Raw genomic sequence first — 27,719 nt, forward strand, 5'->3', positions numbered from 1 at the left:
AATAATCTGCAAATGATTTGTAAGAACTGTATGCAGAATAATCAAAGTGAGTGACGTAAAACACTTGAAAAAGTAGAGACTACTTGCTTATTGGATTGGAAGATCATCCTTCTACACACACAAATGCGTGCTCAGTTTTTTTTTAATTAGAAGCAAGTCTGTTGAAAAACACTTAAAGGAAAGGGATAGAAGCTTGGAGCGACATCACAGGTTCACCAGTCTAAAAACAGACCTCTTTCATACAATAATTCTGTTACAAGCACTGAGGTGGCTCCGTCCCTCAAGGGGCGCCCTGGGCACGTTTCAGGCGTGTTGCAGCCCCAGTCCTTACTCCTCTTCGGTAGGAGAGGCAGGGGCTCACTCGGTGGACGCATTCTGGACGGCCTTGTGCTCCTTCGTGGGCACCGCCCTCCCCCACCTCCCCCCAGCCAATCGCCACCGTCGACCTCCTCGATGACCACCACTGCGCACGGTGCGCACGTCCAGGCAGTATGGGGCAACGCGGTAAACCCCGGGGTCAGAGGCAGCTGCGTGGAAACTCTGCACCCCACCCCTGCCGCAGAAGCTGTGCAGCGCCGGGCGGGTGCGTGCGGGGTGGATCCGTGACGATGCTCTCGGCGCCCAGGAGGAGCGTGAAGCGCTAGGCCAGGAAGAGAAGTGTCGGTGCTGCTGCTTCCTGCACAGCCTGCAGCTGCGAGCCAGAACTCACAGGTGTGCAGGGGCCCGGGCTCAAATTGAACCGCGCCGCACTGGCAGCCCCCGATGTAGCGCACGGGGCCTGGGTGCTCGAGGGTGTCCAGCAGGAACGCAGCGCTCCCCTCGCAGCTGAGGCTCCGCGGCTTCCTGAACGTCTCCCAGCGCTCCCGCTGCGCGCCCAGGTCCATCTCCTTGGGGGACAGGGCGGGCGCCAGCGGCTTCGGGGAGGGCAGCGGATCTTCCGAGCTCGCCTCTCGGAGACCGCCGCCACCAGCGCTTCCGCCTCAGCCTTGCCGGATCCCTCTCGGCCGCCGCCGGCTTCCTCGCTGCCGCGTGGCTCCCCACCTAGCCTTGGACAGGTGGGCACCGCTGCGCGCCCACGACCGCGATGGCTGCACAGGCGGCGGCAAGATCCCCAGCCCTCTTTCACCCCCGCAGTTGAGCATTCGCGCTGCTCTTCACTCTGGCCGTGGCGCCTGCAGCCTTCCAAGCGTGTGCCCACCGTCCTTCGTTTCCTAGTAAGTCACCGAGCAGCAGCCTCATTGCATCAGCCAGGTTGGCCACTTGTCGAACGCGGCGTAAAGAGCCCCTTCCCTTGACCCTATCAAAACAGCCTTTACTTGCCTGAATTTCAGTCATAAGGCAAGTATTTACTGAGCGCCTGCTGGGCACTAGGTACTATTCCGGACTCTTGAGGATGTGGAGATAGATCAGGCTTTCCAATCTGTTGGAGTCAGTTATAGAAAAATATAACCACCAAAATAGCGTGGCGTTTGCTCCGACAGGGGTAAGAACAGAGGGCTCTGAAACGTAGAGAAAGACCCATGCACACCAATAGGAGGGGTAGATAGGAGGAATCAGGAGAGACTCCTCCCGGAGGATTGATTCTTTTATTATGTAATGTTTTGTTTCGATCTCTACTAATTGTCTTCGTGATGAAATCTACTTTATGTAATTAATATAGTTACTCCTGCTTTTTTTTAATGGCCAAAGTAGAAATTTGAGCAACAAAACAAGGTAGTACTGGATTATAACTCAGAGTATAAAATAAATATCCATGAGTCCATACTGATAGAAATAATGACTGAATAAATTAATAAATGGAGAAAAGAAATCTGTGCACAAGAATTCCAAATAGTTTAGATAAATACTCTGCCCTCAAGAAAGTGGAGCATAACTCCCCACGCTAAATGTGGACTGCCCATGGTCGTTCCTCCCAAAGGTTACGGTAGGGAAAGGGGGGAAAGGAACTTCACAGCAGAGAAACCTGACAAACACACCTGCTTTTAATTTATGTCTGCATGATATGACGTTTTCTATCCTTTTTACATTTGATTTACCTATATCATTAAAATTGAAATGATTTTCATATAAACATTTTCTGATTAGGTCATGTGTCATACTGACAATGCCAATATCTGCCTTTTAATTGATGTATTTAGTCAGTTTACGTTACGGTAATTACTGATATGCTAGTGTTTATGTCTGCCAATTTATTATTTGTTTTCTTTTCTTTCCTCTGTATCTCATACAACTGTTCCTCCTCTCTTGCCTTTCTGTGCCTTACTTTGACCACTACAGGGTTCCGTCTTGATTTTTGTCTAGTGTTTCTGAGTGTTTTGCTTTGTAAAATTTTCTCATCGGTTGCTCTGGGATTTACAGTATACACATGTGATTTGTCACAGTCTACTAGTAGCAAGTTTCATCACTTTGATTGAAGTTTGGAAACCTCACTTTTTTAGGTCCCTTTGCCTTTCCCACTTTTAAACAAAATCACCTGGATTATCAGATGGTTTTATGATTTTTGTTTTAATCATGTAATCTGATTTCTACAACTCGTGAGGAAAAGGATAGCCTATTGTATGTCCCACATGTGTTTTCTTTCTACTACACTTTATTCCTTTCTGGTGCTCCCAGAGTCCTCCTTTGATCATTTCTTTTCTGTTTTAAGCACCTGCTTTAACTTTGCTTTCAGCATAGATCTGCTAGCTACCAATTCTTTTTGCTTTCCTTTGCCTGAGAATGTCTTGATTTCTCCTTCATTCACTAGAGATAGTATTGCTGGATACAAAGTTCATGATTGACAGTACTTTTTTTAAACACTTAAATGTCATGACACTTCCTAATGGCCCCCTTAGTCAAATGAGAAGTTTATGGTCACTAAAATGCTGTTCCCCTATAATCAATGTGTCATTTTGGTCTCACTGCTTTCAAAATTTTTGTCTTTAGTTATAAAAGATTGACTATGATGTGTCTTGGTGTAGATTTATTTGGGTTTGTCATATATGTGGTTCACTCATTTTCTAGATTCTCTAGGTTTATATTTTTCACCAAGTTTTTGACATTTTAAGCCATCATTTCTTAAAGTTTTTCAGCTGCACTCTCTTTTTTCTGAGACTCTGACCATGTGGAATTTTGAAACTTTTGTTATTGTCCTAAAATATCCTGAGGAAGGATCTGTTCATTTTTTTCTTTTCAGTCTATTACCTCCCTCTCTCTCAGATTTGGCAAATTCTATTGATCAAGTACAATAATGCTAACTTCTGTAATCTTCACTCTACTTTTGAGCCCATCCAGCAATGTTTCAAAATTTCTGTTGCTGTTCTTTTTTTCAATTCCATAGTTTCCTTTTGTTTTTTATAACTTCTATTTCTCTCTGAGATTTCCATTTTTGCATTGGGTTCAATAAATTTATAATTGCTTATTGAAGCATTTTTATGATGGTTGCTCTAAAATATTTGTCAGATAATTGCAACATCTGATTCATCTCTATGTTGGTGCTACTTGATTATCTTTTCTCATTCAAGTTGTGATTTTCCTGGTTCTTGCTATGATGAGTTATTTTCTATTGTATCCTGGACACTTTGGCTATTATGTTAGGAGTCTCTAGAGCCTATTTAAATATTTTATTTTAGAAGGTAGCCACCCTGTTTAGATTTAGCATGCAGATAGTAGCCTCCTTTCTGAAGCTCTGGTTCCTAAGAAAATGTGTTTTCAGAGCCTTTGTGGTGCTAATTTTGTCAGCTCGGTTTGCCTGGTGCCATTAGGGTCTCAATTATTCCTTGCTGGTGGACCTGAGAGACAGAAGAAGCTAAAGTGAGTACTTTATTCAGATTTTATTAACTTTTATCTAATGTCCTTTTTATGTTCCAGGATCCCATCTAGCCTACTGTATTACATTTAGATGTACTTTAGGCTCCTCTTGGCTGTGATAGTTTCTCAGACTTTCCTTGTTTCAGATGACCTTGCCAGTTTAGAGGATTGGGAAGACATTTTATAGAATATCCTTCTATTGGGATTCATCGGATGTTTTTCTCATGATTAGACCGGTGTTGTGAGTTATGGGAGAAAAACCACAGAGGTAAAATGCTATTTTCATCAAATCCTATCAAGAGTACATAATATCAACATAATTTTTGATTCTTCAAGCAGAACTTAATCACCTGGCTGAAATAGTGTTTGTCAGATTTCTCCAATGTAAAGTTACTCTTTTTACCCTGTTCCACACTTTGCTTTTTGGAAGAAAGTCATTAAGAACAGACCACACTTAACTGGTGGAGAGTTATGCATCCTTTTCATGAAGGCAGAGCATTATGTAAATTATTTGGAATTATTCTGCATGGATCCTCTATCTATGCTCCCCTATTTATTTATTCATTTCTTTGTTTGTTTATTTCACAATGGTCTCATTTTTTTAAATATTTGAGTTATAAACCAATTTTTTTTTTTTGAGGAAGATTAGCCCTGAGCTAACTACTGCCAACCCTCCTCTTTTTGCTGAGGAAGATTGGCCCTGAGCTAACATCCATGCCCATCTTCCTCTACTTAATACACGGGATGCCTACCACAGCATGGCTTTTGCCAAGTGGTGCTATGTCTGCACCCAGGGTCCAAACCGGCAAACCCTGGGCCACCAAGAAGCGGAACGTGCGAACTTAACCACTGCGCCACCAGGCCGGCCCCAAAACCAATTTTTAAAATTTCTTTTGTTTCTTAAATTGTTCCAGTTTTGGTTCAGTTGTCTTTTAGGTCCCTTTGATATATGCTCCCATTATATGGGGTTTCTTTTTGAATAAATCTTTGTTTTCTAGCTCATCTTACACATTTCCATGTTGCATATGTTCCAGCCTCATCTTGGATATTTCCAGGCTTGTAGAATCAGCTAGTTCTCCAAGGAACACTGTTTCCTTTTATTAGGAAATGGTATTAAAAACCAATATCTGTGTGCCAGGTGTCCTCATTGCTTCTTGGAGGAAGTGGCTTCTAGGCCCTCTCAGCTAAAAAACAAGAAAATACATGTGTGTATACAGTAGTCCCTCAGTATCCTTGGAGGATTGGTTCCAGAACCCCTGTGGATACCAAAATCCCTGGGTGCTCATGCCCCTTATATAAAATGGTGTAGTATTTGCATATAAACTGTGCACACCCTCCCATATCCTTTATTTTTAATTTTTTTTAATTCTTTTTTAAAGGTTGGCACCTGAGCTAACAACTGTTGCCAATCTTTTTTCTTTCATTATTATTATTCTCCCCAAAGCCCCCCAGTACATAGTTGTAGATTCTAGTTGTGAATGCCTCTTGTTGTGCTGTGTGGTACACCGCCTCAGCATGGCCTGACAAGCGGTGCCATGTCTGTGCCCAGGATCCAAACCAGTGAAACCCTGGGCTGCCGAAGCAGAGCGCACGAACTTAACCACTCGGCCACGGGGCCGGCCCCTCCCATATACTTTAAATCATCTCTAGCTTCCTTATAATACATAATACAATGTAAACCCTACATGAATAATTGTTATACTGTATTGTTTAGGGAATAATGATAAGAACAAAAGTCTGTACATGTTCTGTACAGATGCAGTCATCATAGGCCTTTTGATCCACGGTTGATTGAATCCTCCGATGCAGAACCTGCAGATACAGAGGCCCAAATGTTTTAACTCACTTTTCTATAAATTTTATTATATGTAAGCATCAATCTCTATATTAACTTAAATATGAATTCATACTGATGCCTTCAGCTCTAATCTGTGATTGCATGGATCATTCTTGCTGCTTCCCCTTCATTATCTCTAACCTCCCACTCCAGCAGTGAGAACCCTGCCCCTCACCATCTACCACTCATTTACTGAATTGTTCAGTTCCAGTGCACATGCATAATGGTTTCAGTTTTTTAAACCTGTACAAACATAGGAAAAAAGTTTGTCCACTAGAGTACATTGCATATACAAATTCTCTTCTCTCTTTAGCTTTACAGACTTCTTTAACTTCCAAAGTTACTTAGGTCAGCATTGTTTCCCTCTCCCCCTTTAGTGCAATTTTTCTATACGTTTGAATTATAGTTAGATTCTGTTTTTACATTCTGCATTCCATCCTGATATCCCCTGATATCCTTAATAATACCTTTAAATTTTGCATACATTAAGTCTCAATCTTTGTGCTGTAAATTACTATGGATTTTGACAAATGCATAGTGTCATGTAACTACCATTACATTATCACACATAATAGTATCACTGCCCTAAAATATTACCTGTGCTTTACCTACTCAAGTCCCCCTCCCACAACTCCTGTCAAACACTCTGATCAGTTTGCTATCTCTATTTCTGGCATTTTCACAGTTTCTGATAGTTGGATACACCATATATAGCCTTTTGAGAATGGCTTCTTTCACTTAGCAATAGGAATTTAAGATTCATCCATATCTCTCCCTGGCTTGAAAGATCGTTCCTTTCTTTTGTCAAATAGCATTCCATTGTATAGATGCACCAAGATCATTCATTCATTCACATCGATGTACACCTTGGTTACTTCCAATTTTTGCAATTATGAATAAAGGTGCCAAAAACATTGGTGTGCAGGATTTTGTGTAGACTGACAGTGTTGAACTTTACCCAAGCCCTGTGATCCTGGAAGACAGTGAAGGTTAAGAGATATTCCCATACTTTGTGTTCCGGGAAACTACTTACTGCAAGGAGCCTCCCTTCCCCATATAACTCAGATAAAATTCAGGGGTGCCGCCCTTGTTTACCTATGACAAAACCAGACACAGTCCCTCCAAATTCCCATTCCTCAACTCTTAAATGATTAGCTGAACTACTTGTGTACAACTGGAGCAAAATACTTGTTAATCAGACTCTGCTTAAGGTTCTCTCCTTCCCCTAGTTTTTGTAACTTTGATCCACCTTCAGCCTGAGCCAGCACACAACCCCTCCTGAGAGGAGATTGGCCTCAGGGTGAAACATTCTTTGATTTGCTATCTGTTCACGCACCCCTTTCATTCCATTCCCCTACACTGGGTTCTTTGTATCCACTATATAAAAGAAAGAGCCTTTTTGCCTAACTCTTGAGATGCTTGCTGATCTTATGGTCAGAGTGTTCTCCCTGTTACCACAGTCCCTTCCCCCAGACCCTTTTCCTTACAATAATCCTTTGAAAAAAGTTTCTCCTTACTAATTCTAGATTTGTATTTTATTTGACAGGATGTAAGTTTTTAAGTCAGTGGGCAAATAGCCCGATTATTGGATCATATTACTGTAAGACTCTGTTTAACTTTGGTAAGAACCTATCAAACTGTCTTCCAAAGTTTCTGTACAACTTAGAGTTCCAACCTTAAATGAATGACTGTTCCTGTTGCTCTGCATGCTCACCGGCAGTTGGTTTTGTCATTTGTTCAGATATTAGCCATTCTAACGATGTGTAGTGTTATCTCATTATTACTTTAATTTGCCTTTCCCAAATGCCAAATGATACTGAGCACTCTTTCATATGCTCATTTGCCATTTTTACATCTTAATTGATGAGGTGTCTGTTCAGATCTTTTGCCCATTTATAATTGAGTTATTAGTTTATTAATTGTTGAGTTTTATCAGTTCTTCATATATTTGGATACAAGCCCATTATCGGACATGAATTTTGCAAATATTTTTTTCCAGTCTCTGGCTTGTCTTTAATTTCTTAACAGTCTCTTTTGCAGAGCACAAGTTTTTGTTTTTAAGAAAGTCCAACTTAGCTTTCTTTCTTTCATGGATTCTTCTTCTGGTGTTCTGTCTAAAAGCTCATCAGCAAACAGAGTCATGTTGATTTTCTCCTATGTTTTCTTCCAGAATTTTATGTTTTGGATTTTATGTATATAAGACATTGGTCCATTTTTAATTAATTTTTATAAAAGTGTGAGGTCTGGATCTAGGTTAAATATTTTTTCCTTGGACTCTGAATTGTTCTACCACCATTTATTGAAAAGACTAATTTTTTCCCTCCATCAAATTGTGCTTATCCCTTTGTCAATTTCAGTTGAGTAATATTTGTGCGGGTCTATTACTGGGCTTGCCATTCTGTTGCACTGAACTCTGTGTCTATTCTTTGTCAATACCACACTGTCCTGGTTACTGTAGCTTTCTAGTAAGTCTTGAAATCAGATAATATAAGTCCTGCAATTTTGTTCTTCTTTTTCAGAATTGTGTTGTCTATTCTAGAGCCTTTGGTTTCCAATATAAACTTTAGAGTCAGTATGTCAATATCTACAAAGAGCTTGCTGCAATTTTGATTGCTATCCTGTTGTTTCTATAGATAAGTCTGGGAAAAATTGAAATCTTAACAATTATGAGTCTTCTGGTCCAGGTATATAAAATCTCTCTCCTTTAGTTATATCTTTTATTTCTTTCATCACTTTTTGTGGTTTTCCACAAAGACATCCTGTGCATATTTGCTATATTTTTACCTAAGTACTTTATATGTAGGGTTGCTATTGTAAAAGGTGATTTTTTAAAAATATCAAATTTTAATTGCTTACTAGCCAGCCTTGGTGGTCTAGTGGTTAAGATTCAGTGCTCTCACCACTGCAGCCTGCGTTCATTTCCCAATCAGGGAAGCATACCACCCATCTCTCAGTTGTCATACTTGGGTGGCTGCATGTTGCTGTGATACTGAAAGCTAAGCCACCAGTATTTCAAATACCGGCAGCATCACCCATGGTGGACAGGTTTCACCAGAGCTTCCAGACTAAGACAGACTAGGAAGAAGGACCTAGGCACCCACTTTCGAAAAAACTGGCAGTGAAAACCATATGAATAGCAGAGGAGCATTGTCTGTATAGCACAGAAAGTGAGAGGATGGCGCAGAAATATGGGGCAGAGTTCCACTGTGCTGTACACAAGGTCACTAGGAGTCAGAAAGGACTCAACAGCACTAACAACAACAAATTGTTCACTGCTCATATATAGGTAAGCAATTGCCTTGTGTATATTGACCTTGTATCTTGTGGCCTGGCTAAACCCCCTTATTAATTCAACAGTTTTTTTTAGATTTTTTTTTGGAATATTCTACATAGATAATCATGTCTTATGCAAATAAAAATCCTTTTATTACAACACTTCCAATCTCTACACTTTTAATTTCTTTTTCTTTTCTTATTAAACAAGCTAGGATTCCATTATGTGTTGAAAAGGAGTGATAACAGCAGGCCTGTCTTAGGGGGACAGCATCCAGTCTCTCAACCTTAACTATTGTGTTATCTGTAGGTTTTTCATAGATCTTTATCAGGCTGAGGAAGTTCTCCTCTATTCCTAGTTTACTGAGAGTTTTTAACATGAACGGTGTTGAATTATATCACATACTTTCTGCACCAATTGATATGATCATATGATTTCTCTTCTTTAATATGTTGATATGGAAACTACATTGATGGATTTTCAAATGTTGAACTGGTCTTGCATGCCTGAAAGAAATCTCATTTGGTTTTGCTATGTAATTCTTTTTATACACTGTCGGATTCATTTTACTAATATTTTGTTGAGGAGTTTTATGTCAATGTTTATGAGAGATATTGGTCTGTAGATTTCCTTTTTTGCAACATCTTTGTCTCTCTTGCTATTAGCGTAATGCTGACTTCAAACAATGAGTTAGGAAGTGTTCCTCCATTTCTATTTTCTGGAAGAAATGCTGCCAAATTGGTATCATTTCTTCCTTAAATGTTTGTTTAGAATCACCTGGGAAAATGTCTGGGCCCAAGTCATAAGTATATAACTATTCAGGTTATCTATTTGTCTGTGTGGGTTTTGGTAGGTAGTGTCTTTCAAGAAATGTGGCCTTTCATCTAATGTATCAAATTTGCAGGCATCGAGTTGTTAATGGTATTCATTTATTATCCTTTTAGTGCCCGTGAGACCAGTAGTGATGTCCCTTTTTTCAATTCTAACCTTGATAAGATGTGTCCTTTCTCTGTTTTTCTTGGTTATAAAGAGGTTTGCCTCTTTTGTTGATCTTTTCAAAGAACTGGCTTTTCTTGTCATTGCTTTTTGCTATGGTTTTCTTGCTTTCAATTTCACTGGCTTCTGCTCAATTTTTATCACTAATTTTCTTCTGTTTACTTTAGGCTTAAATTGGTCTCCTTTCTACTTTCCTAAGGTGAAGGCTCAAGTTCCTGATATTCTCCTTCTCCAATACATAAATTCATGCTATAAATTTCACTGCCCTCTAAGCAAAGCTGTTGCTGTATCACAAAAATTTTGATTTTTTTCATTGTAACTTAATTCAAAATGTTTTTAAGTTTATCTGAAGCCTTCTGCTTTCATCAATGTGTTGATTAGCAGTGTTTTGTTTAATTTTCAAACATATGTGGATTTTCCATTTATTTTTCTGTTTTTAAATTTCTAGTTTAATGCCATTGTGGTGAGAGAATATACTTTATATAACTCTTATTCCTTTGCATTTGTAAAGGTGTGTTTTTTGTCCCAAGATATGGTCCATCTTTGTGATGTTTCCTGTGAGCTTGAGAGGGTGGAGTATTCTATAAAAGTCAAGTAGATTGAGTTGACGGATAATGCTGTTCAGGTGATCGCTGTCTTTTCTGATTGCCTGCTTGACGTTCTAATTACTTACAGGGGTGTTGAAATCTGCCACTATAATCGAGCACTTATGTATTTCTCCTTGAACTTCTATCAGGTTTTGCAAAACATAGTTTGACACTGAGTGGTTAGGGGCTTACAGATTTAAGATTTATAACCTCTTGGAGAATTGACCCCTTAATCATTATGTAATGCCCTTCTTTGTCCCTGACAGTTTTCCTTATTCTGATGTATGCTTTCTCTATAATTAATATAGCTACTGCATCTTTTGGTGAGTGTTAGCATGGTGCACCTTTCTTCATCCTTTTACTTTTAAGCTATCTGAGTCTTTATGTTGAATGGGAGCTTGTACATAATATATGGTTGGGCCTTTCTGTTCTACACTCTGAAAATATCTTTAATGGGTATACTTAGACCATTCTTATTTAAAGTGATTTTTGATATAAATGGATTAATATTAACCATGATTTCAATTCTTTTATATTCACTTCATTTATTGTTTCTTTTTTCATGTCATGTCACATCTTTTTGCAGGTTTATTGAGAAATAATTGACATACATCACTGTATAAGTTTAAAGTAGACAGCATGATGGTTTGATTTACATATGTTGTGAAGTGATTACCACAATAGGTTCAGCTAACATCCGTTTTCTCATATAGATACAATAAAAAGAAAAGAAAGGAAAAGATTTTCTCCTTGTGGTGAGAACTCACAGGATTTACTCTCTTAACAACATTCTTATATATCATACAGCAATGTTAGCTATGGGTCATCGTGGTGTACATTACATTCCTAGTACTTATTTATGTTATAACTGGAAGTTTGGACCTTTTGACCGGCTTCCTCCACTTACCACTCCCCCCACCCTCTGCCTCTGCTCAGGAAAAGTCTGATCTCTTTTTCTGAGTTTTTCTTGAGATTCGACATATAAGTGAGACATACAGTATTTGTCTTTCTCTGTCTGACTTACTTCACTTAGAATACTACCTTCAAGGTCCATCCATGTTGTCACAAATGGTAGAATTTGCTCATTTTTTTTTCGAGGAAGATTAGCCCTGAGCTAACATCTGCTACCAATCCTCCTCTTTTTGCTGAGGAAGATTGGCCCTGAGCTAACATCTGTGCCCATCTTCCTCTGCTTTATATATGGGACACCTGCCACAGCATGGCTTGATAAGCAGTGCATATGTCCACACCAGGGATCCAAACCGGTGAACCCTGGGCCGCTCAAGTGGAGCTTGCAAACTTAACTGCTACGCCACCAGGTTGGCCCCAGATTTGCTCATTTTGTTTATGGCTGAACCACAACTTCTCTATCCACTCATCCATTGATGGACACTTACGTTGTTTCCATGTCTTGGCTGTTGTAAATAATACCGCTATGAACATGGGGGTGCAGATGTCTTTTTGAGCTAGTGTTTTCGTTTCCTTTGGATATATTCTCTGAAGTGGAATTGCTGGGTCATATGGTAGTTCTATTTTTAATTTTTTGAGGATTCTCCATACTGTTTTCACTAGTGCCTGCACTAACTTACATTCACACCAACAGTGCAAAAGGATTCCCTTTTCCCATATCCTCCCCAGCATTTGTTTCTCTTATCTTTTTGATGATGGCGATTCTAACAGGCATAACGTGATACCTCATCGTGGCTTCGATTTGCATTTCCCTAATGACTAGTGGTGTTGAGCGTCTTTCACGTACCTGTTGCCCTTTCATATATCTTCTCTGGAGAAATGTGTATTCAGGTCCTTTGCCCATTTTTTAATCGGATTATTTGTTTTTTTGCTATTGAGTTGTACGAATTCTTTATATATTTTGGTTACTAACCGCTTATCAGATATTCGCTTTGTAAATATCTTTTCCCATTCCGTAGGTTGTGTTTTCTCTTTATTGATGGTTTCTTTTGTTGTGCGGAAGCTTTTTAGTTTGATGTAGTCCCACTCGTTTATTTTTGATTTTGTTGCTTGTGCTGTAGGTGTCATATCCAAAAAGTCATTACCAAGACCCATGTCACAAAGCTTTAGTCTTATGTTTTCTTCTAGGAGTTTCGTGGTTTCAGGTCTTACCTTTAAGTCTTTAATCCATTTCGAGTTAATTTTTGTGAGTAAGTTATGGATCCAGTTTCATTCTTTCACATGTGAATATCCAAGTAGCCTAGCACCATTTATTGAAGAGACTGTCTTTTCTGCCTTGAGCATTCTTGGCTCCGTTGTCAAGTATTCGTTGACCATGTGTACTTGGGTTTGTTTCTGGGCTCTTGATTCTGTTTCATGGGTCTGTGTGTCTGTTTTTACGCCAGTACTATACTGTTTTGATGACCATAGCTTTCTAGTATAGCCTATATATAATATACATAGGAAGTGTGATGCTTCCTGCTTTGTTCTTCTTTCTCAGGATTTCTTTGGCTATTTGGGGTCTTTTGTGGCTCCAGATAAATTTTAGGAGTGCTTTTCGTACTTCTGTTAAAAAAATGCCATAGGAATCTTGTTAGGAATTGCATTGAATCTATAGGTGGTTTTTGGTAGTATGGACATTTTCACAAAGTTAATTCTTCCAATCCATGAACACAAGGTACATTTTCATTTACTGTTTCTTCTTCAATTTTTTCATCAAGGTCTCGTAGTTTTCAGAGTAGAGGTCTTTTACCTCCTTAGTTAAATTTATTCCTAAGTATTTTTATGGTTTTCAATGCTATTGTAAATGGGATGGATTTATTATTTCTTTTTCAGAAAATTTGTTGCTAGTGTATAGAAATGCTTCTGATTTTCGTATGTTAATTTTGTATCCTGCAACTTTACTGAATTCGTTGATTAGGTCTAACAGTGTTTTGGTCGAGTTTAGGATTTTCTATATATAAAAACATGCCATCTGCAAATAGAGACACTTTTGTTTCTTCCTTTTGAATTCTCATACCCTTTATTTCTTTTCCTTGCCTAAATGCTCTATCCAGGACTTCCAGTGCTGTGTTGAATAGGAGTGGTGAGAGTGGGCACCCTTGATCATTCCTGATCTTAGAGGAAAAGCTTTCAACCTTTCACCATTGAGGATGATGTCAGGCGTGGGCTTTGCTCCTTTGTGCCCCTCTTGTTCTGCCTTCTCTGGTTTTAATTAAGCTTTTCATATGGTTCCCTTATTCCCTCTCTTAGCATATTGCTTATACTTCTTTTTCTCGTTCTTTTACTTGTTCTTAGTGGTTTCCCTAGAGTTTACAATATACGCTTTTACTAATCAAGTCTACCTGCAAATAACACTGTATGGCTTCTTGTGTAGTGTGGGCACCTTGTAACAGAGTATGCCCAATTCCTCCCTCCCGTTGCTTGGGACGCTTCTGTCCATCATTTCACTTATCCATATGCTATAATCACCCAATATGTTGTTACTATTATCTTTTTAGAAAACAGTTATGTTTTAGATGATACAAGAATAAGACATGGAAGATGCTATTTACGTCCATTTAATACTTCACTGACCCCCTTCCTTTCTTTAGGTAGACCCAAGTTTCTGGCCTATATGATTTTCCTTCTGCCTGAAGAACGTCTCTTAGCATTTCTTGGAAGGCAGGTTTCCTGGCGATTAATTTGCTCAACTTTTATTTGTCTGAGAAACTATTTATTCCTTTTTCACTTTTGAATGATAATTATCTGGCAGTAGAATTCCAGGTAGGTGGACTTTCTTTTCAATCAACACTTTAAATATTTCACTCTGGTCTCTTCTTCTTTGCATGGGTTCTGATGAGAAGTTGGCTGTAGTCCTTGTCCATATTCCTCTATAGGTAAAAGTGTTTTCCTCCTCTAGCTTATTCTTTCAACAGTTTTCTTAGTTTTTATTTTTATATAGTTTGAGTATAACATGTCTAGATGTGTGTGTGTGTGTGTCTGTGTGTGTGTGTGTGTGTGTGTGTGTGTGTGCATGCGTGTGTGTGGATTTAGTATATATACTGCTTGGTATTTGCTGAGATTCCTGAATCTGTGGATTGCTGTCTATCATTTCTTTTGGCAGTTCTTGACCCATATTGTTTCCAGTAGCCATCTTTCTCTGTTCTTTCTATCTTGTGTCCCTTTTTGGCACTTGGATTAATATGTCAACCTTTTCCAATTTCACATGACAAGGATGTTCAGCTGCAATGTTTTTCTGTTTTTCTCCTCTTTGCACTTCCGTTTGGAAAGTTTACTGACCTGTGACCTATCTTCAAGCTTACCAATTCTTTCCTTGGTTGCGCTGAGTCTACTGATGTGCCCCTCACTTCTGTTACTGTGCTTTTATTTTGTAGTCTTTCCTTTTAATTCTTTCTTAGGATTTCCATCTCTCTGCTTAAATCACCCATCTGCTTTTGTGTGTTGCCTATTTCTCCGTTAGAACCCTTACCATATTAATCATAGTTATTTTAAATTTCCTGTTTGACAATTCCAACGTGAGTGTTATATGAGAGATTGGTTCTAATGCTTGCCTTTTCTCTCCATTCTCTCAATTTTGGGCCTGCTTCGTAATGTTTTTGTTGAAAGCCAGTAAATTTCTTTTGGGTAATTAGGACCTCATGTAACTAGGCATTTAGTGTGAATATTTATGTTAGTCTGGCTAGGGGCTAGGCTGTGTTTTATGTTTGCTGCAGTATAACTGCCAGAGGTCTCCAGTGCTCTAGTGGCCTTATTTTGGTCCCCTCTCTTGAATTTGGGCTTTGCAAAGCACTCCTGCTGAGAGAGAATCTGTGTTTTTGAAGTGCTTTCAGTTACAATCCACTGGTATTCCTCTAGAAGCCCACTGATGTGGTGGTAAGGTGTGGGGGAGGGAGAGAATTTCACAGCTTCATGACTAAATCCCGGTCTTTTAGAGGGACTGTGTCGCTGGGCTGCAAGCTTCACAAGTGTTTCTCCAGTGGCATTACCTTCTCCCCGTGACCTCTATCCTTTCCCTGGCTGCAGTATTCCCAAATTATTTCCTGGAAGCCTTGGCCCCTACTCACTTTTCTGTTTCCCTTAGGTGAGACAGGAGGGCTAGAGCGGGCTGGGGCGGGAGCTATAGCCTTCCTCCACCTAGGATAAGGGTCTAGCAAAGTCTTTTCCCTGGAGAGTAGGCCTTTGTCATGGAAAAGACTCTGGGAGATATTTTGACACTGATTTCTCTCTCTCTCTCCCAGACGCAAGAACCAGGGCATCTTTCTCAGAGCTCCACCAGGAAAATCTGTTTCCTGGAGGGAAAGTCCATGAACTTGTGGATGCCCCCTGAGAGAGCAGTGGAGGGGTGGGGTGGGTAGGGGGAGCAGATTCTCACTCTCCTGCTAGTCCACATTCAGCTTCAAGAAATTCATCTTACTTACCATTTAAATGTTGTTACCAGGTTATGACTACAGAGGATTCTGATCCAGGGAGGCAGATCTCGGTTTTGACACTCCGGATTCCACTCTTGCTCCAGAGTTTACGTGGTGGTTTGCCCTGCCAGCTCAGTTCTGTGAGGAGTCCAAAACATGGGTGGATTCAGTTTTTCCAGCGTTTTCTTGTTTTAAGGATGGGATTGGTGATGTCTTCCCTCTCTATATGTTGGGGCTGAAACCAGAAGTTTCATTTGTGACCATTTTTGAAATATGCCACAATCAGTATAAGCCTATGATTTTCAAATATCATGGTAAGTACCAACAGAAGCAGGTAAACGTTCAAAGTAGTTGTCTCAGGGAGCCAGCAGGAGTGTGTGTGTGTGTGTGTGTGTGTGTGTGTGGTGGGAAGGGGTGAGCTTTGGGAGGGGGTGGATAGATTTAGAATTAAGTGATTTCTGTTTTCATTCAATGCTTGTATTTCAACTTAACCTTTAAAATTCTATACATATATGATTTGAGAAAATTAAACGATAGGTGGTATGTTTTATGTAGAAATAGTCTATAGAAATTTTACATAGGAGAATACACGGAAATTCTAAGCGTGATTTCAAGAAGACTAAATAAACACTTCCAATACATAAAATTGCTAAAGCAACTATTACCTCTCGCTTGTTGATGTCAGTTGTCACTATTTGTTAACTGATATGCATGTATTGCTCATGATCACAGTGGGTTTGCACACTAATTGAGTGGGGTAATAGTGTGAGAATTGCTCTCTGCTAAATCTTGGGGAAACAGTGAAAGAGAGGGGGCTATATTCCCATTTCACGAATGAAGACACTAAGGCTGAAAGAGATTCAGTATCATGCTGAAAGTCATACACTAAGTAAGTGGTGGATCTGGGACAGTCTCCCAAGTCTCTCTGATTCAGCATCCGTGTTCTTTCCTGTGTACTTCTCTGCCTGTTCTGGAATGCACCTTTTTTGAGGAGTCACAGCTTCATCAGCAAACAGTGTTATTTTTTTAACTAGGTTTGGGAACCAAAATTACTGAGGGAAGTACAAGGAGAGATGAATACAATCATCCAATTCTTTTCAGAAATCACAAGTTCCTAAGCCTTCTTAAATGGATTTAGAAGCTAGAAACAAAGATAGAAATATTCCAAATTTATTTAATGAGGATAGCCTAAACCCTGCTTCCAAAACCTGTAAAAGCTAGTACATGCAGACAAGCCCACAAGCACACAGACATACACAAACGTGCATGCATACGCTCGCATGCGTGCACGCACACACAGAAATAGGGATCTGTCTCACTTAGGAGCATAGGTTCAATTTTTTTATCCATAAAGTTTGAGTGCATAAAGTTCAACAGTACATAGGAAATCTACTACATCCTGGCAGTTTTTCTAGTCATGAGAGACTGGTGTGATATTGAGAAATATTGTAGTATTTTAATAACCCATCCTATCATTAGGTCAAAGGAGGAAAACCACATCATAGGACATGTTGCGAAAAACACCTCAAGAAATTCAGCCCATCTCTGATAAACTCTCTGCAGTCTTCCTTAGTTCTTGTCTACTTGATTTGCCTTCAGCTGAGAGAATTATGTTAATTATGTTAAAATCCCCATCCACAATCCCTTACCTGAAACTCTTGGGACCGGATGTTTCAGAATTCATACACCACACTTCACTAAGAGCCATAGCAGGGTCTGGAATAGCACCGTGAATCCAGTAAAACAATATTTCTGCAGGGAAACATAAACATTCATGCCAAGAAGGATAGATAAAGACTAAAAAGAGCCTCATGTCTGTTCAGGTCATGTTTTACGGGCAAATGAGTCAGAGAAACAACTGTAGTTTTTATAGCCTTTGAGGCTTTAGGCTTACAGTAAGGGATGTTCAGTCTGAAGTGTGTTTCTGTCAATTCTTCTCGCATTATATACATGTCTTCCCCCTCTATTTTTGTTAGATTTTCTTTAATTGAAGTATAGCACAGAAAGTGAAGAGTACACAAACCATAAGAGACAACAATTTGATGACTTTTCACAAAGTGAACACATACCTGTAACCACCACCAAGACCAAGATCTGGAACATTACTGGAGCCTCAGAAACCCACGTTATGCCCCTATCTAGGTGTTTCACGTGAAGGCTAACCACTATTCTGACCTACGTCAGCATAAGGGTTTCTTGTTTTTGTTTTTGTCTTTTTGCCTGTTCTTAAACTTTATGTAAATAGAATTATCAATCATGTACGTTTTTATGCCTGGCTTCTTTTGCTCAGTGTTCTGATATTGAGATCTGCCCATGTTGTTGCACGTAGGGGTATTTTCCTGTTTCGTGTCTGTGTAGTGTTCTATGATGCGAATATACCACGCTGTATTTATTCATTCAACTGTGGATAGACGTTCAGATTGTTTCCAGTTTGTGACTACCATCTGTAATGATGCTGTGAACGTTTTTATTCGTGTGTCTGGAGGACATGTTTGCATTTGTGTCGCATATCTGCTTGGATTGTGTGGTAGCCAGAATTCTGTGTTGATGCCCGATGACCCATGTCTTTTTTAAAATTTAGGTAACATTGTTTTATAACATTATATAAATTTCAGGTGTACATCATTCTATTTCAGCTTCTGGATAGACTGCAGCGTATTCACCGCCAAAAGTCTAGTGGCCATCCATCATCATACACACGTGCCCCTTTACCCCTTTCGCCCTCCCCCCACCTCCCTACCCCACTTGTAACCACCAATCTGTTCTCTGTATCTATGTGATATTTTTTCTTTGTAAACAAACAACCCGATTAAAAAATGGGCAGAGGATCTGAATTTTTCCAAAGGAGATATACAGATAGCTGATAGGCATGTGAGAAGATGTTCAACATCACTAATTATTAGGGAAATGCAAATCAAAACCACAATGAGATATTACCCCACGCCTGCCTGTCAGCTGGCTATTATTAAAAAGACAAGAAGTAACAAGTGTAGGAGAGGATGTGGAGAAAAGGGAACCCTCGTACACTGCTAGTGGGAATGTAAATTGGTGCAGGTATGGGGGACAACAGTATGGAGATGCTCGAAGAAAATAAAAATAGAACTACCATATGATCCAGCTGTTCTAATTCTGGGTATTTAGCCAAAGAGCACAAAAGCAATAATTCAAAAAGAAATATGCACCCCAATGTTCACTGCAGCATTATTCACAATAGTCAAAACTTGGAAACAACCTAAGTGTCCATTAACAGATGAATGGATAAAGAACATGTAATATATATAGATAGATACACACACACACACACACACACAGACACACACACACATACAATGGAATACCACTTAGCCATAAAAAAGAAGAAATCTTGCCGCTTGTGACAACATAGATGGACCTTGAGGGCATTATGCTAAGCGAAATGAGTCAGATGGAGAAAGCCAACTACTGCATGATTTCACTCCTGTGTGGAAGATAAAACAACAACAACAACAACAACAAACAATACATAAATACAGAGAACAGATTGGTGGCTACCAGAGGGGAAGTGGGGTGCGGGGAGAGTGAAAGAGGTAAAGGGGCACATATGTACGGTGACCGATGGCAACTAGACTTTTGGTGGTGAACACGATGTACTCTATACAGAAGTCAAAATAGAATGATGTACACCTGAAATTTCAAACAAACAAACAAATATATGGATAAATACCGAATAATGTAATATTGTAATGGTGGTATGTAAATCACTTTTAACCCTAGTCTGAAAGTTTAAAGACAAAAGCATAATGAATAACTGTACCAAAAAAATGTGCTAGTGGATACACAACATAAAAGGAAGCAAATTCTGACATCAATAACAGAGCGTGAGAAGGGAGTAAAAAGTGCAGTTTTTGTATGCAATTGAAGTTAAGCTGTTATCAGCTTAAAATAGACTGTTGTAACTATAAGAACTTTTATGTAAGTGTCTTGGTAACCACAAAGAAGAAGCCTATACTAGACATAAAACAGATAAAGAGAAAAGAATCAAAGTATATCACTGCAAAACTCATCAAATCACAAAGAAAGACAGCAAGAGAGGAAAAAGAGAAGTACAAAACAGACGGAGAACAACAAAATGGCGCTAGTAAGTCCTTACTTATCAATAATTACTTATTGATAAAAAAAAGTAAATGGATTAAGCTCCCGTGGGGCACAGATTAGAATGCTTTTATTCTTGTCAGCACTCTCCAGTTCCCTGGCAAATGTGACAGTCCCTGGAACGGTGTGGGCCATCAGGAAATGTTAGTTGAATGGATGGAAAGGAGGCAGACATGAAATGCTGAACCTTGAAGGACGTGTAGAAAGCAGCAAGACAGCTGGTATGAGAGAGCCTGGTGTACTCAGGAAAGTGCAAGTATTTCAGCGCTGTTTGTCTGTCTCCCCTGCGAAGCTGTGAACCTTTTGAGGACAAGGACATCAACGGCAAGGGTAATGCCTTGTATCTCAGAACTCATTCAACCAATTATTTTGAGGATCTGCTGTGTGCCAGGCATTATTCTACGTACCTAGGATGCACTGGTTAGCACAAAAGACAGAGTCTCTGCCTTCGTGGGACTTATCTTAATATGGGAGACAGACAGTAACAAAGGAACAAAGAAATGTCAGCCAGCAATATCCTATGGAGAAAAAATAGACCTGGGCAAGGGTGTAGAAAATTATAGGAATGCTATTTCAGATAGGGTGATTCATATCTCCAAGACCTAGCACAGTGCCTTGCGTGCAGCAGGCACTCAATGTATGCTGGGTGGGTGAATTAATAATAAAAGATAGATAAGGGGAAAGAAATAAAGCCTGGAAAAAGGAAGACTATCCCAAATCTTAAAAGAGAACACAAGGAAGAGGGTACATTTCACATACCAAGTGAGATTATGTTTCCAGAATTCTCCAGCATCACATCATCACAACCCTGTAGAGAGTCCTCTGGGAGGAGTCAAGCTGACTCCATTCCTCCTCTTTAAGAAAGAAAGAGAGACAGGGAGAGTGAGAGAGAGAAGGAGAGAAAGAGAGAAAGAAAGGAAGAAAGGAAAAGAAAGAAAGGGAGGAAGGAAAGGAAGGGAGAGAGAGAGAGAGAAAGAGAGACAGAGAGAGAGAGAAAGAAAGAAGGAAAGAGAAAGGAAGGAAGGAAGAAAAAGAAAGAAAGAAAGAAAAAATTAAGAGATTGCTTCTGAGGATGTGATGTAGGGACAAAGCCAAGGGTGTGGCTGTACAAACCTTTGCTAAAAGCTCAGAAAGACCAAAAGTTCAGAGTATTCAGTCCCACAAAAGCCCTTTCAAGAGACTAAAAGTGTGCCTCACAGATTTTTCTTAACTACGCTGGAAGGCCTCTGGGAAGCTCAAGGTTGCTGTCCCTCGGTCATCCCAGCAGGACCCCCACGAAGAAGGGATTGCCTTGAACCAATGTATGGGTGGGGCTTTTGTGTAAAAGAGTGAATGCCAGTGAAATTCACACAAGCCCCACAGGGTTCCGGAGAAACTTCCATCAGCAGGAACACGGCAAGCCTGGACTCAAAGGGAAAGAGAAGGTACAAAATGGAAGAGGCTGTTGGACCTCTAATATTCTACTGGCAGAGAGCAGACAGATAAGGACTACTCAGCTGCAAACACCTGCGACCTTTCATGAAAAAGAAAGGGTGGCTCAGAGGGCGGAACCAAGGGCCTGGAGGGCAGAACCCAGAGCTACCAAGGATTATTCCAGGCTTTAAAACTTCATCAGAGAGTTCTGTCTGGTGTTTTCCCCGCTGGATTTCCAAAGTGCTCTGGGACTCGAACTGCATTCTGCCTTCCATTTCGCTCCATATTAAACTAGAATGTTTATAGCTGTTATCCTCTGCCCGTCTCACCACAGTGTGTTGGGGGAAGACAGCTTGTCACTTTAGTGTCATTGGTACCCGGTTGGAGCAAGATTGTGCCCCAGGAGTTGTACTACATGGATTATACCCAGGAACGTCATCCATACCTGATTTAGATGGTTGAGGTGATGCGATTTTCGACTTTGAGCTGATGCGATTCCGATGAGCTTTTGGAATTGAGCTGATGCCATAATACCATGAGACATTTGGAGACTGTGGAATGGGGTGAATGAGTTTTGTGTGTGGGACAGATTGGACCACCGGGGGCCACAGGGCAGACTAGTAGGCAGAATTCTAAGATGACCATTAATGACCCTCGCCCTTGCATAATCCTCTCCCATTGAGTGTGAGAGGAGCCGGTGAATTTGATGCGACATCACTCTTGTGATTATGTTACATTAAAAGGGAAAGAGATTTTGCAGATGTATTAAGGTCCCATATCAGTGGACCTTCAAATAAGGAGGTTATCTTGGGTGGGCCAGGCCTAAGAAGGTGTGCCCTTAAAACGGCCTAGGTCTCTCCTGAGAGACTCAAGTATGAGAGGATGTACGGCATGGCCCATGTGGTAAGGAACTATGGGTGGCCTCTAGGAGCTCAGAGTGGAACTGAATTCTGCCAATAACTTCAGTGAGCTTGGAAGTGGATTCGTCCTCAGAGACTCCACAAAGAAACACAGCCTGGCCAAACACATGATTTCACCTGGTGATACACTGAGCCGAGAACAAAGTCATGCCACTGTGAAAATTAGTAAAGGGAAACCTCATTTAAAGTGGAGTCAGGAAGCCAAAAGTGGGAGCTCCCACACCGTACCACTTGAGGTCAATTAGAGGAAAGATGGTCAGTTACAGACCCCAACACAAAGAAGTTGTCAACAGGAAAGAATCATTAATTACAGGAAGAAATGTACAATGCATCCCAAACAGAAAACGACTACCCCAGAAACTCAGCCTGTGAGAAACCATCACCACCCTGAACTCTTGCTTTTCTCCAGTGGACTTTCGTTTAAAATAACCACTCCCAAATTCCTCCTTTTTCTGTATGAAATAACATTCCTCTGCCTTGTGTGTTGGATTTGCCTATGGTCCACCGTAGCACGCACATCCAAAATTGCAATTCTTTGGCTATTCCTGAATAAATTCGTTTTGCTGGTAAAATGACTGGCTGTTTTATTTTTAAGGTTGGTACAAATGGTGTCATAAGGTGGGATCCAAAGGAGGTGACCCCTCGAGAGACGATGCGCCCTGGAGCCAAGCAAGGTACTCACACCGAGGCCCTTGAATTCATTGTTTCCAGGAGTCGCTGCCTGCTTTCAGGTTGGTGAGTCTCCACTTGGATTTCGAGCTCCACGCCCCTGGGGATCTGAGCCTCTGACTTTATTTGGGATCCGGAGAGGCTTTGTCCTCTCGAGGGAGGGACTTTGTCCTTCCGGTTCGAGGCTCTGTCCTTGGGCTCAAGGCATCATCCTTGGTGAGTATTCAATTGTTTTCTGAAGGCAGCACAGCTCCTTTTGGGGCTCGGGCTTGCTGAAAATCCAGGTGTTTTTCTTTGGTTTCCAGATTCCTTTTGGAATCAGGGATGAGAATCCGGCAACTGTCTTTTGTTTTTAGATGCTTTTGGGGATGAGGCCTAGGACCTTAGCAACTTCCTCGGGTTTTCAGAGGAAATTTCAGAAATGGGACCCCGATCACCTAAATGTTCGGAGGGAAACCCTCCTTCAGGGACCCCAGCTGAGTTTATACTTGAGAACTTTGGGCCCCCCGCATGCATGTTTCTAACTAAATGGGCCAAACTGACCAAGAGTAGTTTGGAATTACAGTGGCCATTATGGGGAACTTTAGATCTCCCTAAACTCATTTTTCTTAAAAAAACAAATTGGAAGACCGCAGCTCTAAAATTAAGCAGAACAAGTGATACGTTGATTTTAATTGGTACCTGGAGGCTTCCAACTGTGCACAGAGCTCTAAAATTGTCTCACTGCAAGATACTGTACCTAAACTAGCCAAAACAGCTGAAAAACTGAGGGAGAATAAAATGGCTTCTGAGGCCTCTCCTTCCCTTCCCCTGTTTTCTTTGTCTTATGCTCAGGCCCTACCTCCAATGCCATCTGCCTCCTTTGCTTCTGCACCACCTCTGGTGCTGAAACTCCGGCCATGCGAGCGAGTAACCTTAACTTCGTCTGTCTGCCAGAAACACAATTTGCACCCAACTGTGCCTTTGAACTTTGTACCTGAGACATGGCTGAAACGTTTAAAACGAAAGCTATAAGGTCTCTGTGTCTGTCTACATGTCATGTATGTCTACGCACATATGTGATTTTTTTTTTTTTTAACCTCTGGATGGTATTGCTAAGATTGATTTGTAAAAGAGCCCTATTGAATTGGCTTGAAATTAAGCGCTTATAAAGTAAGTATGCATAACCTCAGAAATATAACAGAAACTTACCCAAATGTTTTCCAGTTTACACGACTGAGGATTAATCTTTAGTAAATAAAAGCTAGCTTAAGGTTCTTGGTTTAATTGAAACAGGCATGTCCTTTAGAGTTATCAGTGCTGAATATAACGTAGACATACAACTTTCATTCTACCTGGGTTTATTAAGCTCATTTTATCTCTGTTACAAAATCTGTCAGCAAGAAAGTAACTGAAGAGGATGGTTGGCTATTTAATGTCAAATCAGAGCATGATTGTTAAAAGCAAGTAATTTAAATGAAAGTAAATAAGATCTAAGTTTATACTAAGTTAAGCTAAATAAGGGATGGTCATTGGATATCTAAATCATCTCAAAATAAGATGAATGTCAATCACTTAACATAGGTTAATCTACTCTTGGCTGCTTATTGCACAGAAGCTAAAGATATTTGAATCTATTAGTGAACACGTTTTATACTATGCTGAGAAATTTTCTATGAAAAATGACGTTTCTAGAAATTCGTAAAAGATATTTATAAGTTCACAAAGCTGAAAAATGCTAAAATAGTTCAAAATTGCTTACTTCTTTGTTTTTCACTAAGAATTAAGGATTCTAAGGGTTAAGAATTATAATCAATACACTTACTAATAAGGGAAACATCTCCGTATGTAAAGAAAGTAAGATGTGTGTTTTGATAAAAGAGGGTATAAGGAATGGAAATGCATTTTGTTGAGGGAAAAGAAAGCAATTTTGCCCTAAAGAGAGGCTGGTTGTTTTGGAAAGGGGAAGAGGGAAACACAGGACAAAATCTGCATGTGAAAAGAGAGTGTCGAAGGTTTGTGGAAAGGAACCTGGGGAAGGGAATTTTAAGGTGTGGTCAAGCTGGCGAAGATTAAAGTGAATGTATTCAAATGAGTTTTAATACCAAAATAAGCTGATGCAAAATTAAAATTTGGCTTTCTTTTCTGTTGAAAGGACAAGGTTTTCCTGGGCTCTTGGTCTGTTTTTGATAATGGATTGCGAAAGCTTCTTTATTTTTAAGTAATATGCCTAGAAAACAGAGATTTTGTGTTTTATCAAGAAGGTTCCTGTGTTGTTCCTATCAGGTCTTTAATTACTTAGGAAAACTGAGTCTTCTTAGTATTAAAGGAGTTAAGTTTTGCTTACAACCATGGAACCTTTTTGTATTTGCCTTTGAAACCTCTTATTTTTACTTTGATCGAATCGAGGCTTAAGTATTATTTCATAATGATCAGGGATCCTATGTGGTCAAGTATCCAAACCTTTGGATATTTTTGAAAAGCTTCCCCAAATATTCAAATTCTAAGTGAAGTCTTTTTGACCTGGATGTAACTTTGGAATTTTTCAGAGGGCACCTAGGACACCTCAAAAGATTCTTTCCTTCTCCTTATAAAAGGAGAGACATTATACTAATTAGGCTTACTTGGTATGTCAAATTACATGAGAAGTGTGTTCGAATAAGCAATAATAAACTTTTTTAGGTTATATTGTATGGGCGAATGTTACGAAAAAGTGTTCTAGAACTTGTATAAAATACATAAAAATCTGATATGTCCTAATCTAATGTTATTACCTATAATTGTAGTTGGTATCGAAAACGTATGCCACAAAAGTACCCAAATTTACTTGTCAGTTGCATTTACCCATTGCCTATTGTCTTAAGCCTTTTGTTAGTAACAGACACTTATTATTTACTCTGATGCTTTTACAAATACGTTTCATTTTCAAAGAGATTCATGGAAAAGACTTTGGTAGTACTCTGGAACACAGGTTTTAATAACTTTAAGATCATAACACTGAACTGGGTGGAAATTTCTGGAACTTGGCTGGAGGACTGATTGCTCTGATGTTTTGTTTCCCAAATGTAAGAGACCCCCCTTTTCTCCCCTCCTTCAAGCTATCTACAACTTAACAGCAATTTGCTAAAGTGTATCTCTGCAAAAGGGGTTGAAACATTTCTCTTTTTCTCTCTACCTGATCCTCCCAGAATTTGGAAACTATTAAGTATTCTTTTCATGACACTGTATGTATTTGCATGGGTTCCCTGAAGGTCTGTTCTTCTTGTAACAGGGCATAATTGGAAATACCGGCTACATTAGCAAGGCTTTGACTAGAAGGTCATATTCAAATAAGATGTACATAGATTCAGAAATGACTAGACACCTTTAAGGAACTGCTTGCAAAAATTGGCCTGGTACCTTGCTTATAAGGTTTCGGTAAAGCAACCTTAAAAAAAAAAAAAAAAAGAGCTTATACGGTCAATCACTATTTTTGCTGTATTTGTCATAAATAATAAATGATTTATTATGAAAATAATGATTTTCTGACGCTTACAACCTTGGACAACTATAGACTTTGAATAAGAGATGCCTGAGAGTTCTCCCTCCTAACCTTCCTTGTTACTCAAACGTGGCCTAAATGGTGTCCAACCACTATGCGCTTTCCCTCCAACGGGGGGCATGACAACCAGAAGGGGTCCTTCCTGGCACTGAGGCACAAAACCACTATGCACAGAGAACCTGACTCTTGATCAGCGATGCTTTCGGAGAAAGATCTTGATCAAAAGGGAAAATATGAAAACTAATAGAGGGAAACCTCATTCAAAATGGAGTCAGGGAGCCAGAAGGCGGAGCTCCCTTGCAGTACCAATGGAGGTCAATTACGGGAAACACAGTCCATTACAGATCCCAACACAAAGAAGTCGTCAATAGGGGAAAATCATTAATTACAGGAAGAAGTGTACATTGCATCCCAAACAGAAACCGACTACCCCAGAAACTCAGCCCATGAGAAACCATCACCACCATGAACTCTTGCTTTTCTCCAATGGACTTTTGTTCAAAACAACCCCTCCCAATTTTCTTCTTTTCCTCTACAAATTAACGTTCCTCTCCCTTGGTTGTTGCATTTGCCTATGGTCTGCCATAGCGTGCACGTCCTGAATTGCAATTCCCTGGCTATTCCCAAATAAACTCCGTTTTGCTGGTAAAATAACTGGCTGCTTTATTTTTAAGATTGACACCATACATGGACTTCTGACCTCCAGAACTGTGAGCTAGTGAATAGACGTTGTTTTTAAGTGGCTAAGTTTATGGCAGTTTGTTATGCGGGAATAGACAATTAATATAGATAGAATTGCTGGGTTATAGAGAATGCACATGTTCAGCTTTAAGAGCTAGTACCAAACAGTTTTCCAAAGGGGTGGTACCAGTTTACACTCCCACCAGCATTAGGGGGTTCCTCCGTATCCTCACTAACCCTTGCCACTGTTAGTCGTCTTGGCTATTCTGCTGGACGTCTCATGATATCTCACTGGGATTTTAACGTGCGTGTCCCTGGTGACTGAGGTTGAACAGCTTTTTATTTGTCTGTTGGTCAGTTAGTTGGATGTCCTGTTTTGTGAAGGTCCTGTTCAAATATCTTGCCAATTTTTCATTGCATGGTCTTTTCTTCTTCTTGATTTTGGGAGGTATTACATTCTGTACATAAGGCATTTGTGGGATATACATGTTGCAAATATCTTTCTCCCGTTCTGAGGTTTATCTTTTTGCTCTCTAAGTGTG

The 27,719-nt window shown here is 39.9% G+C and overlaps 1 long non-coding RNA gene and 1 pseudogene across 1 annotated transcript; one reads left to right on the forward strand and one right to left on the reverse strand.

Annotated features, from left to right (window-relative positions):
• Positions 1–201: 201 nt before the first annotated feature.
• Positions 202–1,478, reverse strand: LOC138921964 (centromere protein V-like protein 3; annotated as a pseudogene).
• Positions 1,479–3,730: 2,252 nt separating this feature from the next.
• Positions 3,731–26,472, forward strand: LOC138921965 (uncharacterized). The gene is made up of 4 exons (XR_011435018.1): positions 3,731–3,792; positions 15,873–16,157; positions 22,903–23,192; positions 23,811–26,472. It is a non-coding gene; the product is annotated as an uncharacterized lncRNA (long non-coding RNA).
• The last annotated feature ends 1,247 nt before the right edge of the window (positions 26,473–27,719 follow it).

This window comes from Equus caballus, chromosome X (genome assembly GCF_041296265.1).
Source record: "Equus caballus isolate H_3958 breed thoroughbred chromosome X, TB-T2T, whole genome shotgun sequence".
Lineage (NCBI taxonomy): Eukaryota > Metazoa > Chordata > Mammalia > Perissodactyla > Equidae > Equus > Equus caballus.